Here is a 19814-nt window from a genome sequence, read left to right as displayed (position 1 = left end):
ATGTTCCCTAAAGCAAAGGACATAAAGGAAAAAATAAACAAATGGGACTTCATCAAATTAATAAGCTTCTGCATGGCTAAAGAAAATAGCACTAACATGAAAAGAGAACCAACAGTATGGGAAAACATATTTGCCAATGATACCTCGGACTAGGGTTTGATCTCCAAAATATATAAAGAACTCACACGACTGCACTCCAGGAAGACAAACAACCTAATTAAAAAATGGGCAAAAGATTTGAACAGACACTTCTCCAAGGAGGACATATAGAGGGCCCAGAGGCATATGAAAATATGCTCCATCACTAGCTATCAGAGAGATGCAAATTAAAACCATAATGAGGTATCACGTCACACTGGTGAGAATGGCCATCGTAAACAAATCAACAAAAAAGTGTTGGAGAGGATGTGGAGAAAAGGGAACCCTAGTGCACTGTTGGTGGGAATGCAGACTGGTGAGGCCACTGTGGAAAACAGTATGGACTTTCCTCAGAAAACTAAAAATGGAACTGCCCTTTGACCCAGCAATTCCGCTGCTGGGATTATACCCTAAGAATCCTGAAACACCAATCCAAAAGAACCTGTGCACCCCAATGTTCATAACAGCACAATTTACAATAGCCAAGTAGTGGAAGCAACCGAAGTGCCCATCAGCAAATGAGTGGTTCAAAAAATTATGGTACATTTACCAAATGGAATACTACGCAGCAGAGAGAAAGAAGGAGCTCCTACCCTTTGCGACAGCATGGGTGAAATGAGAGCATTATGTTAAGTGAAATAAGCCAGGTGGTGAGGGACAAATTTCATCAGTTTTCATTTACAAGGACATTTAAAGTTATATATATATGGCTCACATTGTATTTCTATTAACAGCAGTGATCAGTGATCTAGAGATTAACCTTGTCTTTGTATACAAATAAACACACAGCACATAGTTGTGGGTTTAGTTATATTACTGGATTGAAATCCTGAGTGAACTGAGGGAAGTTTTACACAAACACAAATGTGTGAATGTCAAAACAAGCCTCATTCCTGCCCTGGACGTGGGGGGCCCCTCTGGAAGGCAGGTGAGGTGGGCACCATGTGAATAGAGATTTGGGGCTAGTAGAGGCCACTGTTGCTACCACTATGAGGGCTACTGTGGAAGACCCAGTAGGTATTTGGCCTCAAGAGCCCCTTTCCCATGACCTGAAGTCTAAAGGAGTTTGTCACCCAGGCTGTTCTCTGTAATATGTCCCCACATCAAAACATGCCAGTCCCACATCTCTGTGGTTCCCAGGGACCTAAGGGAGAAGCCAGAGGCCACCCTCTTACTAGAAAACTTGACCTTGCAGTATGACATTCAGTACAAATGTGATGGAAACACAGCGAGATGGAAAGAGCATTTCTAAAGGAAAGATTATGATCCTTACAGGCCACAGCACTTGACAATTGCTGAGATACTTCAACATCTGCAACAACATACATGATAAACCCATTAGGCACAATAAGGCCCAATGCTTTGGGGTCATGATACACTTAGACATCCATAAAAGTGTTTTAATTTCTTTTAAAAGAAACATACAAGTGCCCAGGACCCACAGAAGTCATAATGTGGCAGTGATAGCATCTACTCTATTAGTTGAAAATTACCTAATTTAATCCTGCCAGCAACCTGTGAAGCAGGTGTTAACTATTGTCTGCATTTTAGAGAAGAGGAAACAGGAGCTGAGGTGAGGTAACTTGCCAGGGTGGCAGCAGGAAGAAGCAGAGAGGGTGCTACTTGAACCTAGGCGTGTGACTTCAAATCCAGTGTGTAGCTTTTATCACATTCTGCTGTGGTCTGCCACTATCCGTCCTTCCCCAGGCCATGGCCTTGCCTCTGGGTCTCCTTCCCCCTCTCTTTTTTAGGGTGGATGTGGGAGCATGGCTGTGATTCTGGAGGAAGCCCACCAGGGGCTGCTGCAGCCTGCTTTCTGGGTCTCTCTAACCAGCACTAGTCCTGCACCCCAGGTCCTCTGTGGGCAGGCAGAGCCAGGGGTTCCTTCTCTGTGGTGTAGTTCTGAGGGCTTCAGAGGGCAGTGTTGGGGTCACAGGTCACAAAATCCCCTGTCCTCTGGATGGTTCAGAGTCTGAGTACCTCTGAGAGGCCATGACACCTGTGAAAGGGGGCCCAGAATAAAGCCACTGGACACAGAACAGACATGAAACATGAACTACAGGATATTCTGGCCATAAGCGTCTTGGGGCTGAGTGCAGGAACAGGACAAGAGTGAGATGAAGTCTGAAGAAGCATCATCCCTGTAAACGTACATAAGGGCGTGCACACACACACAGACCACTTAATGGGAAAAGCAAAGAGTGTCGTACCCAATGAAATCAGAATCAGGCGGAAGTTATCCTTTCTGGGTCACTCACTTACTGGTGCTGTGATCACAGACAAGCTGTCTCACCTCTGTGAACCTCAGTTGCCTCATTTGCTAATTACAATACTTACCATGCTGTTTGGGGGGTTACATGAGATAATGTATTTCCAAGTGTTGGTTAAATGCTAAAATGCTATAACAAATGGTTCTTATGATTAACAGAATACAGCCTGCACCAAACAATTTAGTACTTCTAAACTATCGTGTATTTTTTACTAACTGCTTAGACAATTTGTTCTATCTTTCCAGTGAATTTGCCTCTTCCCAGAGGACACAGTTCCATTGTGGCTGCACAGAGCTGGCACAGCTCTTGTGCAGGTTTTGTGGTTGCCATCACCTAGCTAGTATGCCCAGCAACAGGCTCTGTGACAGCCATTTAGGGAGCTGAATGTCATGGTTTAGTCAGTGGTGGCTATGCTAGCCAGTTAACAGTCTTGTTAATTTCCATTGATGATGATGGAACAATTCCCTTTCTTTTTTTAAAAAAATTTTTTATTGTTATTCAATTACAGTTGTGTGCCTTTTCTCCCCATCCCTCCACCCCACCCCAGCCGAACCCCCCTCCCTCCCCCATCTCCACCCTCCCCCTTGATTTGGTCCATGTGTCCTTTAAAGTACTTCCTGTAATCCCCTGTCCTCACTGTCCCCTCCCCACTCCCCCCTGCCCATTGTTAGATTGTTCTTAACTTCAATGTCTCTACACAATGGAATTCTACGCAGCAGAGAGAAAGAAGGAGCTTATACCCTTTGCAACAGCATGGATGGAACTGGAGAGCATTATGTTAAGTGAAATAAGCCAGATGGTGAGGGACAAATACTATATGATCTCACCTTTAACTGGAACATAATAAATAGAAGAAAAAAAGAAACAAAACAATTCCCTTTCTTAAGCACTAATGATGTGCTGAGCCCTTTGTAAAGCACTTTCCAGACATTGACTCCTTCAATCCTCGTGAGGACTATATGAAAAATACTGCTAGGATCTCTATTTTGGAGATGGGGAAATGAAGCTCAGAGAGGTTAAGTAACTTGCCCAAGGTCACCCATCCAGTAAGTGGTAGAAGAGAGATATGAGGCTGAGTGTAGGGTCTTTGAGCTCAATCACTATGCTAGACCAGGAGAGGTGCTTTGGGTTAGAAGGCCTCCAAGTTGTCTTCAAATTAGAGTCTGCAGGCTAGACAGGGAGATGGCTGTGTCTGAAGGTAGAGGGAAAGAGAAGAGGTCCCATCATTAGGAGAAGGACCAGATGCTCTGCGGAGGGGACCCAGAGCTGGTACATCTATGGGGAGCTTTTCTCTGGCTTAGACTCTTAATTGGAGCTGGATTCCTCACTGGGGATGGCTGGGAGCAGGTGTATGCTGAGTAGAGGGGGTGTTATAGTAGAGTACCCCTGGAGTTAGAGTAGTTCTGTGGGATTTCCAGCTTCTGTCAAGGAGGCTGAGTCTGGTTGGCCCCAACTGGGAAGACTCAGAGTGAAACTGGATGATGCCAGGGAGACTTTAGTACATTTTCCATGTCCCCAAATAAAGGGCAAGCAACATGGAGAGACTGGGCCATTGGACTCCTGAAAAGAGAAGAGGGCTTCCTGCTGACTTTCCCCCAAAAAGCATCTTCCCAGATCTTCCCTTTCCAGGCCATCAGTTCCACAATCTGCATGCCTCCTGGGTGCCAGTGCCTGGGGAAATGCTGAGGACCAGTGTGGTGACTTCCTACCATGTTCTGGGCACTGTGTTGGGTACCAAGGGATAGGTAAAAAGTAGGAAAAGATGTGGCTGAAGTTGACTAATATAGAAGGGTAAAAGTTTGTGACACCCTGGGGCTGCCCCAAGACTTTAAGCAAATGGTTCTCGAATGTAAGTACCTAGTAAGCCCTCCTTCAGGCCCTCTTTCCCATCCCACTTCAGCAATGACCCACTGTGTCCTAGTGATTGGTTTAGGGGTCTGCTTTCCCAGTACTTAAACATTTCTTAGTCTGCTGTCGAATACCCCTGAATCCAGGACCTAGCCAGAAAACCCAGCCCTCACTCAGTGTGGACTCTGTGGATGGTGGCTTGGGACAGACATAGCAGGAGGAGCTGCAGGGTCCAGAGGAGGAAAGCTGACTGGCCAAGAGAGGGAGGTGGTGGGGGGAAGAAGGCTGGGTTGGGTCTCCAAGGACCTGCTAGGTACTAAGGCGATCCTCCTAGATTCAGGACTGTTGCCTCAATGGTTTGGTCATCACAGAGGTCTTTTATAAACCTATACTCTGAAGACGGTATGGAACCTCCTGTCATAGCAGAAGAGTCTGTGAACTTAGGGAAGAGTTCCTTTCCTCTGAATGACAGCTCAGGACAAAGCCCTGTACCGGATACAAAGCTGAGAACTGAGGTAGTGTGCTGAGTCCTTCATGCCCACATGAAGCCCCTGGAACTTCTCCATGGTTTGGCCACTAGGAGCCCACTGGAATGTCATCTCTGTAGCCTCCCCTTCACCTCATCACTTTCTTCACTGTCTTCCTTCCACTAAGCCTTATTTAAGACCTAGCCCCAAGCAAGAAAGCACTTGTTTGTAAAATTGATTCAATTTAGGTTTTAAGGGTTGAGGAGGGTCGGGGCCCAGCTCTGTGCAACATTTCTGCAAATAAAGGTTACTTGGAGCTTTAATCACCCCACCTCCCTGCTGTCCCCACCACCTGTGGGCAAATGTATCCTTCCAAATTCTCCAAGCCCAGACAATGATTCACATGGCCAGCAGAGGACAGCAGAGCACACTCCCATACCTTCCTGACAAGCATGGTGGTCTGACTTTGTTTTCTGGGAATCAGAGCTGTTGAAGGTCAGAGGCAGGGACAGGAACCAAATATTTTTTCAGTTCACTGTTTCTCAAATTTAATATTAGGAACTCTCTTTTTAAAAAGTAAAAAATCATTCACATTTACTTACAATGTTTTAAATAGCTTTTCTGTTTTATAGTGATGCTACTCAGACATAAACAAACCTTTAAACCTCTTAATCTGATAACTGCCATACGAGGGTACACAGAAATTATTTTTTCTTGTTTTTACTGTTGACACTATTGCAGATGTTCCCTTTCCCTTCCCCTCTGCCCACTCCACCCACTTCAGATCCCCTTCCTTCTGGCCATCACTGATGTCTGTGTCTATGAGCTATGCATATATGTTCTTTGGCTAATCTCTGCACCTTCTTTCATCCAGCTCCCCCCCCCTCTCCTCTGACAACTGTCAGTGTGTTCCATGTGTCCTCTGTTAATAAAAAATTCCAATTAAATAAGAACAAATAGATAAACAAAATCAATAAAATTCAAAGCCATCTCATTAATATACCATCACATGCTGCACTCAAATCTCCTGTGCATATAACTATGGCACTTAATTCCTAAGGCATGATTTTTATTGTCATTACATGTTTAGCATATTTACTTTTCATTTGTGGAATAACTAAGCTCTTCCATCATTTTTTGTATTCTAACCACAGGGAAACACCCCAAGCACAGCACACTGTGATGTCACATGGTCTTACTTGGGACCAGCTTGTCATATATGTGTCACATATGTCTGCCTCTCCTTACTGGTTTGTGGCACTGGAGATAGTATTGTCGCTTGCAATTGTAAATACCAATGCAAATGCAGACACTGAAATATTTAAGATTTAGTTGTAAGGTGTCCAACTAATGGACAGACTGATGATCCAGAAAATGTCTTTAAAAAAAATTATCAAGATGAAATCACATACAGAGAGAAGCTCACCATTCATTGAAAATTCTTAAACACCAAGAATGCACACCTGGAGTCCATCTGAAAAACATCTTCTCCAACCCTTGCTTTTTATAGGTGAGCAAACAAGATGAAAGATGAACATTGGTCTAGCCAAGGTCACACAGCTAATCTGGTGGGACAGCTTGGGAAGTCTGGACTCCCACTTTGCAAGGCATTAGTCCTGTCAATACAGGTCTGGCGCAAGGTCTTGTGCAAGGAAAGGGATCCTGAAGATTCTCTTAGGGTTCAGCCCTTGCCTTGCAGTTGAGGTAGAGCTTCCTGCAGGTTCCAAGTAGCCATCTTGGCTTGGAACACGAAAGAGATTGGATATACACAGACACTTCCACAAATGGGAAGAACTTGTCTAAAGCCCTTCCAGACTCCAGGGTCTAAAAAGAAGGCTCAGTCTGCACCACACTGTGTGTGTTCTCATTTTCTGACATGTACACACACACACACACTTAATTAGTTCTTTCAGGTGTGGAGATCTTATTGGATATGATTTTTAGGGCCTGGGGGAAATAGACGATCTCTGACCCAACTCCAGGAGCAGGTCTTTAATTTGAGGTCTGTTAACTCCCAAACGGTCTATGAATAGAACTGGGGTAAGGGGTGAGGTGGTGTTGAGAACTTGACTAGGAAACATTGCATCTTTACTTTTCCTAGCCTGTGTCGGAATGTTAGCACTTTCTTAAAATGCAAATGTTGGTGACAAACCAATTAATACTAGCAGCACCTGGGACTTTATCAGCAATACAAGTGATAGACATTTTCACATGATGTTGTTGCAGGTATATTGAAATATCATGAACAATCACTAGTACTTTCAAATAACATTACATCTGACACTATATTGTTATTTAACAATAAGGAACATATCTTTCTATAGTATAAATATTTTAAATATTTTGATAACTTTCTTTTGATATAATTGATTTTCTTTCTTATCCCATGTATTTTATTTTATGCATTTGAAAATATTACTTGAGACTGTCAAAGTAGTTCACAGTACAAGAAAATCGCCCTTCATCTGGGGAAAGCAAATCCTTAAAGAGTTATCATTATTTGGGCATCAACTAGAAACTGGGAACATCCTCTGTGCTGTATGTACATTATCTCTAAATCTTGCAACAATAAAGTGGACATTATAACCGCTCTTTTGTATATAAAGAAATTGAGGCTCAAAAAGGTGCATACTGACATATATACCACAAAATATGATAACTATAGAGAGGTGATTAATGTCACATACTCCACAAAATATAAGTAAAGAAGTACTTGATATCATGTACTCCACAAAATATAATAAGTATACAGAGGTGCCTAATGTCATATACTTCACAAAATATAGTATGTGAAGTACTGCCATAGAAATGGAATAAAATAAAGGTAGCACTGTGTCTGATTTTGTTCACTACTGTCCCCCATGCCTGACACCTCCTAGATGCTCAGTGAGTGGTTGTTGAATGTCTAGATGAGAAGCAATCAAAAAGCCATGCCAATTTCCAAATTGGCGTCACCTGGCCCTGACCCATGAAATGCAAGGGGAAGCTCACCCAAGACTGGCTTTGCCTCTTGACATTTGTATAGGAGGTAGAGACACGTATAGCCACTGCAGCCCACTGTTCCCATGAGGACAGTAGAGCAGAGAGGGAGAGAGGCTCTCGGACCTCAGTGATGCTGTGAACCTCAGAACTGAACATTCCTGGAACTTCCCACCTCTGGACTTCTAGTTAGGGGAGGAAACAAGGTTAGTTATACTTAAATACATTTTAGTTGAGTTTTCTGTACCTTGCAGGTAAAGGTGTCTTAGTGAGAGATACGTGTGAAGAGAAAGGCAGGGCCATATCAGGAAAGCCTTCCATATGCTATTATTCTAGGGAGCTTGTGGTTTATCCCTAGAAGTAATGATGTGGCTGGTGTGGTGGGAGATTAAATGATTGGGAAAAGAAACTGAAATGGTGTGATTAATGCTTTAGAAAAAATACTTTGGTGGCAGTGTGGAGCATGGGATAGTGCAAAATGGTTAATAAATGAAATGGTAAAATAATGCAAATAGCGTAAATAAGCACATTGGGGTGGAGCCTGATTCTATTTTCAGCTTGATGAAAAGAGAAATGGAACATGTAAGCATCTTAAAATTGCAAGTTTATTATACAACTCTTTGGATATTAACCCCTTATCGGATGTATCAACAAATATGTTCTCCCATTCTGTGGGCTGTCTTTTTATTTTGTTGATGATATCCTTTGCTGTGCAAACTTTTTAGTTTGATGTAGTCCCACTTGTTTATTTTTTTTCTTTTCTTTCTCTTGCCTGGGAAGATACATATGATAAAAACTTTCTATAAGCAATATTCAAGATTTTGCTGCCTACATTTTCTTCTAGGATTTTTATGGCTTCAGGTCTAACATTTAAGTCTTTAACCCATTTTGAATTTATTCTTGTGTGTGATGTAAAAAAGTGGTCTAGTTTTTTTCTCTGCATGTATCTGTCCAATTTTCCCAACACCATTTACTGGAAAACTCTCTTTAGCCCATTCGATGTGCTTGCTTCCTCTATCTAATATAAATTGACCATAAAGGTATGCGTTTATTTCTAGGGTCTCTATTTTGTTCCATTGATTTATGGGTCTGTTTTTATGCCAGTACCATGCTGTTTTGATTACTATGGCCTTATAGTGTAGTTAGATATTAGGCATCACGATTCCTCCAACTTTGTTTTTCTTTCTCAGGATTACTGTTGCTATGTGGGGCTTATTGTAGTTCCATATGAATTTTTGAAATATTTGTTCTAGTTCCATGAAATATGTCATTGGAGTCTTAATAGGAATTGCATTGAATCTACAGCTTTCTTTGGATAGTATGGATATTTTAATGATGTTAGGTCTTCCTATCCATGAACACAGTACATGCTCCCACTTATTTGTGTCTTTCTTAAATTTCTTTCTTCAGTGTCTTATAATTTTCTGAGTATCCTTAGTTAGGTTTATTCCTAAGTACTTTATTCTTTTTGAAGCATTGTGAATAACATTGTTTTCTTACTTTTCCTTTCTCTTAGTTTATTATTGGCATATAAAAATGCAACGGATTTGTGGATATTAATTTTGTATCCTGCTACTTTGCTGAATTCATTTATCAGTTCTAGTAGTTTTCTTTGTGTGTGGAATCTTTAGAGTTTTTTTGTATACAGTATCATCTCATCTGCAAATAGACAGTTTTATTCCTTCCTTTCCAATTTGGATGCCTTTTATGTTTTTCTTCTTATCTGATTGCTGTGGCTAGGACTTCCAGTACTACACTGAACAGGAGAGGTGAAAGTGGACATCCATGTCTTGTTCTCAATCTGAAGGGGAACATTTGTAGTTTTTACCCATTGAGTATGATGCTGGCAGTGGTTTTGTCATATGTGGCCTTTATTATATTTAGGCATGTTCCTTCTAATCCCACTCTGGTAACAGTTTTGATCATAGATGGGTGCTGGATTGTTATTTTTTAAAATTTTATTGTTGTTCAAATACAGTTGTCTGCCTTTTTCTCCCAACCTCTCCCCCCTACCCCAGCCATCCCCACCTTCCCCCTCTAACTCCACCTCTCCCCTTGGTTTTGTCCATGTGTCCTTTATAGTTATTCCTGAAAACCCTTCACCCTTTTCCCCCCATTTTCCCCTCCCCTCTCCCCTCTGATTACTGTCTGTTTGTTCTTAACTTCTGTGTCTCTGGTTATATTTTTCTTGCTTTTTTGTTTTGTTGATTAGGTACCACTTAAAGGTGACATCATATGGTATTTGTCCTTCACCACCTGGCTTATTTCACTTAGCATAATGTTCTCCAGTTTCATCCATGCTGTTGCAAAGGGTAGGAGCTCCTTCTTTCTCTCTGCTGCGTAGTATTCCATTGTGTAAATGTACCACAGTTTTTTGATCCATTCATTTACTGATGGACACTTAGGTTGCTTCCAGCACTTGACTATTGTAAATTGTGCTGCTATGAACATTGGGATGCATAGGTTATTTTGGGTTGGTGTTTCAGGGTTCTTAGGATATAGTCCTAACAGTGGAATTGCTGGGTCAAAAGGCAGATCCATTTTTAGTTTTCTGAGGAAATTCCATACTAATTTCCATAGTGGCTGCACCAGTCTGCTATCCCACCAACAGTGCACTAGGGTTCCTTTTTCTCCACATCCTCTCCAACACTTGTTTCTCACTTTCTGTAGGATGGCCATTCTGACCGGTGTGAAGTGGTATCTCACAGTAGTTTTAATTTGCATCTCTCTGGTGGCTAGTGATGCTGAACATCTTTTCATATGTGTCTGGACTTTTTGTATGTCCTCCTCGGAGAAGTATCTGTTCAAGTCCTTTGCCCATTTGGATTTTATTAAAAGCCTTTTCTGCATCTATTGATATGATAATGTTATTTTTATCCTTAATTTTATTTATGTGGTGAATCACATTTATTGATTTGTGAATGTTGTACCAACCTTGCATTCCCAAAATAAATCCCATTTGTTTACGGTATATGATCTTTTTGATGTGTTGCTATATTCAGTTTGCTAATATTTTGTTGAGGATTTTAGCATCTATATTCATCAGAGATATTGGCCTATAACTTTCTTTCTTTGAGATGCCTTTACCTGGTTTTGGAATAGGATAATGCTGGCCTTGTAAAATGAGTTTGCGAGCATTCCTTCCTCTTGAACTTTATGAAATCTTTTGAGAGGGAGAGGTGTTAGTTCTTCTCATGATGTTTGGTAGAATTCACCTGTGAAGCCATCTGGTCCAGGGCATTTGTTCATTGGGAGGCTTTTTATTACTGCCTCAATTTAATTAGGTGTAATCTGTCTATTCAAATTCTCTGATTCTTTCTGATTTATTTTTGGAGGATTGTATGTTCCTAGGAATTTATCCATTTCACCCAGTTTGTCCAGTTTGTTGGCATATAATTGGTCATAAAATTTTCTTACAATCCTTTGTATTTCTTTGGAGTCAGTTGTTATTTCTCCTCTTTCATTCCTAATTTTATTTATTTTGGTTCTTTTTCTTTTTTTCTTGATGAGTCTGGTTAAAGATTTGTCAATCTTGTTTATCTTTGCAAAGAACCAGCTCTTGGATTCATTGATCTTTTGTATCATGTTTTTAGACTCTGTTTCATTTATTTCTTCTCTGATCTTTATTGATTTTTCTTTTCTTCCTTTTTTTTTAAGAGAGAGAGGGGAAAGGAGAGAGAAAGAGAGGGAGAGAAATGTCAATGTGTGAGAAATACATTGATTGGCTGCCACTCCCTGCATGCCCCCAACCAGGGAACCTGGCCAGTAACCCAAGCACATACCCTGACTGGGAATCAAACTGGCAACCTTTTGGATCACAGGCCAGTGCTCAATCCACTGAGCCACACCAGCCAGGGTGGTTTTCTTTTTTAATTGATTTATTTATCTTTATTATTTCCTTCCTTCTACTCACTTTGGGCTTTGTTTGCTGCTCTTTTTCAAATTCATTTAAGTGTGAAGTTAGATTGGTTATTTGAGCTTTTCTTTGTTTTTTTTTTTTTTGAAATAGGCATGTAATGCTATGAATTTCCCGCCTAAGATTGTTTTCCCAGTGTCACACAGATTTTGGATTGTTGTGTCCTCATTTTCATTTGTTTCAAGGTATATTTTGATTTCTTTCTGGATCTCATTGTTGACCCATTCATAGTTTAATAACATGTTATTTAGTTTCCATGTCTTTGTGTGTTTTTCAGTGTTCTTGTGATTGATTTCTAGTTTCATAGCATTGTGGTCAAAGAAGATGCCTAATATGATTTCAGTCTTCTTAAATTTATTGAGACTTGTTTTGTGCCCTAATATGTGGTCTATCCTAGAAAATGTTCCATGTGCACTTGAAAAGTATGTACATTCTGCTGCTTTTGAGGTGAAATACTCTGAAGATATCAATTAAATCCATTTGATCTATTGTGTCGTGTAAGGCTGCTGTCTCCTTGTTGATTTTCTGCCTGGAAGATCTATCCATTGAAGTCAATGGGGTGTTAATATCCCCATCTATGACTGTTTTTCCAACAATCTCTCCTTTTATGTCCATCAAGATTAGATTTTCATATTTATGTGTTCCTATGTTGAGTACATAAAGTACTTATAAAACTCAATACCATAAAGACAAACAACACAATTAAAAAATGGGCAAAGGACCTGAATAGACACTTCTCTAAAGAGGACATACAAGTAGCCAAGAAATGTATGAAAAGATGGTCAACATCACTAATCATCAGAGAAATGCAAATTAAAACCACAATGAGATACCACCTCACAACTGTCAGAATGGCTATCAACAATAAATCAACAAACAACAAGTGCTGGTGAGGATGTGGAGAAAGGGAACCCTTTTGCACTGTTGGTGGGAATGCAGACTGGTGTAGCCACTATGGAAGGAAGTATGGAGGTACTTCAAAAAATTTAATATGGATCTACCTTTTAACCCAGCAATCCCACTTCTGGGAATATATCCAAAGAACTTAAAACACTAATTTGAAAGAACATAAGAACCCCTATGTTTATTGCAGTATTGTTTATAGTCGCCAAGACGTGGAAGTAGCCCAAGTGTCCAACAATAGATAAGTGGATAAAACAACTATGGAATATTTACACAATGGAATTCTACTCACCGGTAAAAAAGAAGAAAATTGTACCCTTTGCAACAGTATGGATGGACCTGGAGAACATCATGCTAAGTGAAATAAGCCAGTGAGAGAAAGACAAATATCATATGATTTCACTCATATGTGGAATCAAATGAACAAACTGAATTAACAGCAAAACTGAGACAGACTCATAGATGGAGAGCAGATGACAGCTACTGGGGAGTTGGGGAAGGGCGAGGGGATGGAGGGATTGAGCCAAAAGGAAAAAGGACTCATGGACATGGACAACAGTTGGTGACTGCTAGGTGGAGAGGGGTATAAGAGGACTAAAGGGTAATGGGGAAAAATACAATAAAGATTAAAATTTTAAAAAAAATTTTAAAGGGAAACTTTAAAATTGTAAGAGAAACTTTTGAGTGGGTCCAACCTCACAGATCCCACAGAAGACAAGCTGCTGGAGACAACGCTCAAAATGGTGACGATGAGCCCTGCCAGCACCAGCCTCAGAAAGGATTAATCTGCCCGGTGCCATTTTATTACTAGCAATTTTCTCTTCCAATGGATAAAATTCTTTGAAAAATGATTATCTGTCTATGACTTATGTGGTTACTCTTTTTTAAAAAATATATTTATTGATTATGCTATTACAGTTGTCCCATTCCCCCCCACTCCACTCCATCCTGCCCACCCCCTCCCTCCCACATTCCCCCTCTATAGTTCATGTCCATGGGTCATACTTATAAGTTCTTTGGCTTCTACATTTCCTACACTATTCTTACCCTTCCCCTGTCTATTTTCCACCTATCTATGCTACTTATTCTCTGTACCTTTCCCCCCCTCTCCCCCTCCCACTCCCCTATTGACAACCCTCCATGTGATCTCCATCTCTATGGTTCTGTTCCTGTTCTAGTTGTTTCCCTAGTTTGCTCTTGTTTTTGTTTTAGGTGTGGTTGTTAATAACTGTGAGTTTGCTGTCATTTTTACTGTTCCTATTTTTTATCTTCTTTTTCTTAGGTAACTCCCTTTAACATTTCATACAATAAGGGCTTGGTGATGATGAACTTCTTTAACTTGACCTTATCTGAGAAGCACTTTATCTTCCCTTCCATTCTAAATGATAGCTTTGCTGGATACAGTAATCTTGGATGTAGGTCCTTGCGTTTAATCTTGGGTAATGTAATTATGATGTGCCTTGGTGTGTTCCTCCTTGGGTCCAGCTTCTTTGGGACTCTCTGAGCGTCCTGGACATCCTGGAAGTCTATTTCCTTTGCCAGATTAGGGAAGTTCTCCTTCATTATTTGTTCAAATAAGTTTTCAATTTTTTGTTCTTCCTCTTCTCCTTCTGGCACCCCTATAATTCGGATATTGGGATGTTTCAAGATGTCCTGGAGGTTCCTAGGCCTCTCCTCATTTTTCCAAATTCTTGTTTCTTCATTCTTTTCTGGTTGGATGTTTCTTTCTCCCTTCTGGTCCACACCATTGATTTGAGTCCCAGTTTCCTTCGTATCACTATTGGTTCCGTGTACATTTTCCTTTGTTTCTGTTAGCATAGGCTTCATTTTTTCATCTGGTTTTCAAACAGATTCAACCAATTCTGTGAGCATCTTGATAACCAGTGTTTTGAATTGTGCATCCGATAGGTTGGCTATCTCTTCGCTGCTTAGTTGTATTTTTTCTGGAGCTTTGAAGTGTTCTGTCATTTGGGCCTTTTTTTTTTTTTTTTTGTCTTGGCGCGACTGTTACTTTAAGGGGCGGAGCCTTAGGTGTTCCCTGGGCTGGGTAATGCTGGTCGCTGCGCTGTGACCCTGTACGTAGGGGAGGGGCCGAGAGGGAGCAGTGGTGCCCACCTCACTCTCCTCAGGATTCCAGTCTTCCACTCCGATACCCACAATCCAACTGGGCCCCTCTGGTGCTGGTTCCTGAGTGGGTGGGCTTGTGCACACTCTAGGCCCCTGTGGGTCTCTCCAAGACCTGTCCTGTGAGGCTGGGAGTCTCCCCCAAGGCCCGCCCCCACCCCCATGGGCATTTTCAATCAGAAGTTTGAGGCTTAACCTCCCCGAGCTGGAGCCCTGGGCTGCATGGTCTGCCTCGCTCCCCGCAGTTCGTCGGGTCTGGGTCCATCTATGCGCGAATGTGGGGTCGCGGGGTGCTACCCACTGCTTTGCCTGTCCCGCTCTCCGCCACTCCGAGTCTGGCCCTCTCAGTTTATCTGTGTGCGAATGTGGGGCCGCAGGGTCTGCTAGTGCTGGGACTGCCTGTGCCATTCGTCTCACACTCTGCCTGTCTGGGTCCCGCCACAGCCACGTGAGTGCTCTCCACCCTGTCTCCGCCCCTCCTACTGGTCTGGATGAATGTTTATTTTTTATTTCCTTGGTGTTGGACCCCCTTGCCATTCGATTCTCTGTCAGTTCTGGTTTTGCGAGGAGGCTCAGTGTGTCTACCTACGCTGCCATCTTGGTTCTCACCATGTGGTTACTCTTAATGAGCCAGAATGCCCATTTTTTAGGAACCTTGGGTATGAGAGTGTCTGTATCTGTGCTGTAATCAGCTCCAAGGGTTGGAACAGACGGTTCTGGGCATCGAGGACATTCTTGGGGACAGAGGAGTGGCCTGGGTGTCAGGAGGCTCCACTCCTGTGCCTGGTGCTCTCTAGCTGGGTACTCTCAGATATACTTGATATCTTCTTTGCTTCAGGGCCTCATTTTGTGACTAGTGGGGCTGACCCATGTTTTTTGCGTTCTTTCCTACTCCTCATACCCCTGGACTCTGACCACTGTCTGTTGGGCTGAATCTTGTTCTTCAGAAGGAGAGGATGGGATCACTCAGAATAAAGCATTTTGTTTTCAGTCTTATTTTTGGTGTCAGTGGTCAGTTAAACATTTAGTATTTATATTAAGCCCTACCCTGTGCTCAGTACCCTGTTGATGAAGGCAGTAACCCTGCTCTCCAATAACTGCCAGAAGACCTGTGTACACATACACGCACACCTGCAGACATGTGCACACACAGGCATGAAATGGGAACACTAGGTAACTTTCTGTGGTTGTTCTGAGAAAGGGGAATCCCTGGTGCCATGTTGGGGAGTTAATGAAAGCTTTCTAGAGGCAGTGACTCAAGTATATCAGCTGTTATGGACCATATAGTATGCTCCTCCCTCAAAATATTCCTATGTTGAAGTCCAAAACCCCAATACCTGAGATTGTAACTGTATTTGGATATAGGGTATTTTAAAAAGTAATTAAAACTGGTGTTGTTATGAGAAGGGGAGATTAGGATACTGCCAACATACAGCCGGAAGACAATGTGAGGGTATGGGGAGAAGATGGCCATCCACATGCCCTGCCGTTGCCGTGATCTCAGACCTTCAGAACTGTGAGACAGTACATTTCTGTCATTTAGGCCACCCAGTTTGTTATAGTTATGGCAGCCCCAGGAAACTAATGTATTCATTAAAGTACCTTTTTTGTCTTAGTAAATATAAATATAACATTTTTCCTTAAGTCTTCAAATAAAAATTATGTTCCTAGAAGATACACATGCTTAGTCTGTGGTCCAAAAGTACATCTTTAGCCCACTCCACATACATGGAAAGGCATAGACTTGGATTCATTCATTCAACAAATTTTTAGGGAGCAAATTTTTAGGGAACTATAAGTCAGGTATGGTTTTAAACCCAGAGATATAACAGATAAAGTACCCACTTCTCTGGAGCTTTCATTTTAGAAGACAAGGAGCAGGCAACAAAGAAATAAATAAATAAGCAAGGTAATTCCAAACTGTGATAACACTGTGGAGGAAAATAAACAGAGGATGAAATTGTGATGGAGATAGGGAGGGGTAGGACCAGCTGTAGGTGGGGTGGTCAGGGAAGGGTCTCTGAGGAGCTGCCAGCCAGCCCAAAGGTAAACAAGCTCAAGAGCATTCCAGGGGAAAGTCACAAGTGAGAACAAAAGCCGGGGTGGGATGTGCTTGGCTGTTTGAGAACCTCAGGGAGATAAATGTGGTTGTAGTAGGATGCACGAAGGAATAGTGGGATGAGATGAACAACCATCACGCAGACCTTTGAGGGCCCCAAGAGAGGCTTAGAACAAAATGGTTTAGCTTACATGTTTATAAAATCAGTCTATACCACATGATCAAGTAATTTCACTTCTAAGTTTATACCCCAAACAATAAAAAACAGGGACTTGAACAGATATTTGCACACCCATGTTCATAGCAGCATTATTCACACTAGCCAAAAGGTGTAAGTTACCCAAGTGTCTATGGACAGATGATTTGATAAACAAGATGTGGTCTATACATACAATGGAATATTAACCAGCTTTAAAAGGAAGGAAAATTTGATACACGCTACAATATGAATGAGCCTTGAAGATATTATGCTCAGTGAAAGAGCCAAATATCATAAGATTCCACTTTCATGAAGTGGGAATTCATAGGCCCAAAATGAGAATGGTGGTGGCCTATTGATTTGAGAGAAGAGGGAATGAGGAGTTAGCATTTAATGGTTCCAGAGTCTCAGTTTAAGATGATGGAAAATTCTGGAAATGGTTAGTGGTGAGGTTGTGAATGTATTTAATGCCACTGAATTTGTTTACCTGAAAATGGTTAAAATGGTAAATTTTATGTTATGTGTACTTTTCTACAATTAAAAAAAAAAAGAAGATCAGTCTCACTGTAGCTCAAGAAGGAAGGCAGGAACAGACTGGAAATGATTGAGCAGCCCAAACCGCTTCCATTCCTCTGTGCCCTTCCAGTCAGGCTCCAGATTTGCCAACCAGAGAACTTTGCCAAGTCCCAGTGCCATGGATATTGAACTTGCAGCAGAGGCCACAAGGGAATCCCACAAGGGAATCACATTGTGGTCTGGGGAACACATTATGTTGCTGAGGAAGAGGGGGGGGATGTGGGGTGGGGGCCTGGGGCCAACAGCTTCCCAGGCCCCTGGCAGCCTCCCCAGATGGAGCACCCAGAGGCAGTAGACAACTCCTGCAGGCTCCGTTCTGCACCAGGCCCCTGGCGCTGCCTGGGCAGGCCTGTGTGGGGGAATCACCTTGCCCCCGGGGGGGGGGGGTGAGAGAGGGAGAAAAGCAGCACAATTAAAATCTTAGTGTATGAATAATTACATTTTAAAAATCCCCACATTTTTTTACATCAAAAGGAAATCTGTAATCAGAGGTTTAATTTGCAGATTTAGTGGCATTTGGCAGGTTAAAAGTAGGTGCTGTGAAGTGAGTAAGCATGGGATTTGGGGCTGGAAGGAAAGAATAGGGGAATCTGTTCTGCCAGAAATCCTGGCTTTGAGCTGCCTCTAAGTTGTTCGGTCTCACTTCCTCTGCCCACAGCCACCCTCGGACTGTGCCTTGCTCACTTAGGAGAGGGAAAGAGAGAGAAGTAGAAGAATCAAGCCCACCAGCCCTGAATCTTAACTTTCTCCTTCTGCTTCAAAATAGCTTCATTGGTTTTTTAATTCCCTGGATGATTTGCTTATTGCAGGAAAAAACAAACAAACAAACAAACAAAAAATCCTTGAAAATACATGAAAGCAAAAAAAAAAAAAAAAAAAGGGAGCAAAGATAACTTGTAGTATCACTGCCTGAATGTAGGAGTAAATTTCCTCCTCTTTGAGATAATGTGGATAGAACCCCTTTGCCAACTGGACTGGAGTTTGCAAAGGTACAGGTTGATTATTCTTATTCTCCCTACCTTTCTCTTTCCCTCTTTTCTTTTGGGAGTCTCTTTCTCTTTTCTTCCCCACAAAACAAAAGAAACAAGACAGGAGCTTTGACATATGAAGATCAAAAAGAGAGACTTGGGCCCAAGAACTTTCCAAAAATGGTGCTGGCAGAGCAGACTCGTCGAAGGATCTCAGAGCAGGCAAATCCTGTTGGGGGAGGGAATGGGATGAGGAGGGTAACAGAAAAGAATAATTCCATGGTGGCCTTTCCAGTGGAAGGGAAGGTAAAGAAACAGGAGTAGGCACTGTTATCACCATATCAACCAGTCATTGGATGCAGTCTATCCCAGGAAGGGAGGACCTTGTGTGAGATGACTCTTCAGCTGAGAAAATTTTCACACAGGGTTAGGACTCAGGATTTAGGGCTTCCTTCACTTCTGCAGCAGAACTCCCAACAGTAGGTAGGATAGTGGAGGACAGGGAGGGGGCAGGAGCGGGGGAGGAAAGGGGTAGGGAAAGGGAGGAGGTGGCAGGGGAGGAGGGGTGCCCTTCAGTCCTGGAGCTAGAGAGAGAGAGATTAAGAAAGAGAGACAGAGAGAGAGAGGGGGAGAGAGAGAGAGAGAGATTGAGATTACTGGCAATCACAGAGGTAAAAATGTAAAATCAGTACAAGGCAGCTGTTTCTGGAGAAACTTGACCTGTTGCCAGGCAGTATGATGGTGCATCTTTGAAGACAAATGGAGGAAAGCAACAACAGCTGGGCTGTCCTGCAGCTCTCAGAGATAAGACCACAGGCAGTGGACTGGGACAACATGGCAGTTTGGGGAACAGGAGAAATAAGATGAATCCAGGCAAGACTTTCTGGAGGAGCTGAGGCCGTTGGCATCACAGCATCTCCATCACCACTCCTGGACAGTATCTTTCCTCTCACAGACTGCAGATACCTGGCAAATATTAATGGTTACCATTACTTCAGTATGACCATCTTATCCTGCAAGAAACTGGGGTTCTGCTCTTGTACTAAAGCTAGACAATTGGCACTAAGGTGGTCACTAAGTGAGGAACTTGCCCCAGATTCACAGAGAGAACTGGTTAAGCAAAATTCAAACCCAGGTGTCCTACACATATCCACCAGCTCTTATGACCCTGCTTCTCAACTGACATCATCATGAAATACTTTTTAAAAGTATAATGGATTGAAAGAACACCAAAATAATTAAAAGTCTTTAAGCTGCTTGGAAATCAGACAGTGCAACAGACAGTACAAAATATTACCTAATTGTAGCAAGAAATTACCAAAAGAAGATTGATATTTTAAATTTAAAATACAATTGGCAATTCTAGA

At 42.0% G+C, this 19814-nt stretch overlaps 1 protein-coding gene across 1 annotated transcript in view; it reads left to right on the top strand.

Annotated features, from left to right (window-relative positions):
* The window catches only part of THNSL2 (threonine synthase like 2), a 64089-nt gene that overhangs the window by 17271 nt on the left and 27004 nt on the right, over positions 1 to 19814 (top strand). The gene's annotated exons all lie outside the window — the stretch shown is intronic.

Source organism: Desmodus rotundus, chromosome 3, assembly GCF_022682495.2.
Source record: "Desmodus rotundus isolate HL8 chromosome 3, HLdesRot8A.1, whole genome shotgun sequence".
Lineage (NCBI taxonomy): Eukaryota > Metazoa > Chordata > Mammalia > Chiroptera > Phyllostomidae > Desmodus > Desmodus rotundus.
The sequence above is the reverse complement of the archived record's forward strand: the minus strand, read 5'-3'. Positions and strand labels throughout refer to the sequence as shown.